The following is a 1,061-nucleotide window of genomic DNA, read 5'->3' on the forward strand; positions in this document are numbered from 1 at the left end:
ATATATATATATATATATATATATATAGGGGATGTTTTCGTATATGGATATGTATGTATATGCATACATATATATATGTGTGAGGTGCTTGCAAATACAGTCCTGTTCTCAGACAGTTATAGCCCCAGAAGTTGTTCATCATAGTTTTACTCATAGGGGTTGATTTACGACTAAACAACAGCAACATTAAAATAACAACAGCCGCAGCAGATGCAGAAGCAGCCATAGTGCCCACAGCAATAGTAGCGGCAGCAACAACAGCAGTAGTAGGGTGCAACAGCAGCAGTAGCGAAAACAACAAGAAAGAGCCAATGTGGATGCCTGTAAGAGGTCGCTGGTTTTACAAGAAATAGCAGCCAAATTTCAGTAAAATAGCAGACATATTTATTTGTCACTTAAGACTTCGATACATTATGTTCGAACCAGTGCGGGATGTCGCGAATGGGATGCTTTTAATTGTTCATGGTATGTAATGTTGACCTAGGGTTAAATAACCACTGCAAGAATAACAGAATTAAAGACCGAGAATAAGGACAGCATCAACGTCAACAACTATAATTAGGGGACAGCGGCAACAGCAAGCAATAGCAGAAAGCGAGCAAGAATAACAATCATCAGAAGTACCAGCACCAACACTACCACCGCCACCACCATCATCACCCCCCCCCAGCAGCCACCGCCATCACCATCACTGCCACCGCTGACACCAGCACCATCACCATCATCATCTTCATCATTATGAAGATCGTCATCGTCATCACCATCGTTACCAATGCCTAAACATTTATTTTGTCGGTTACGCTGGGACGCCGGTGTTGTTAACGGACACACACGCACACCAACACACACACACACACACACACACACACACACACTCACACATGTCTGTATATGTGTATGTACACAAGCACATTCAAACTCCCGCACACACAAAAACACGTAGAATTGCTGCTTTCTTTAACATGCCTCGCCGTTTTATTTCACGTCCAATTAGAACCACCACCGACAACGCGAATAAGAACGAGAACAACAACAACAACAACAACAACAACAACAACAAC

Source organism: Octopus bimaculoides, chromosome 5, assembly GCF_001194135.2.
Source record: "Octopus bimaculoides isolate UCB-OBI-ISO-001 chromosome 5, ASM119413v2, whole genome shotgun sequence".
NCBI lineage: Eukaryota > Metazoa > Mollusca > Cephalopoda > Octopoda > Octopodidae > Octopus > Octopus bimaculoides.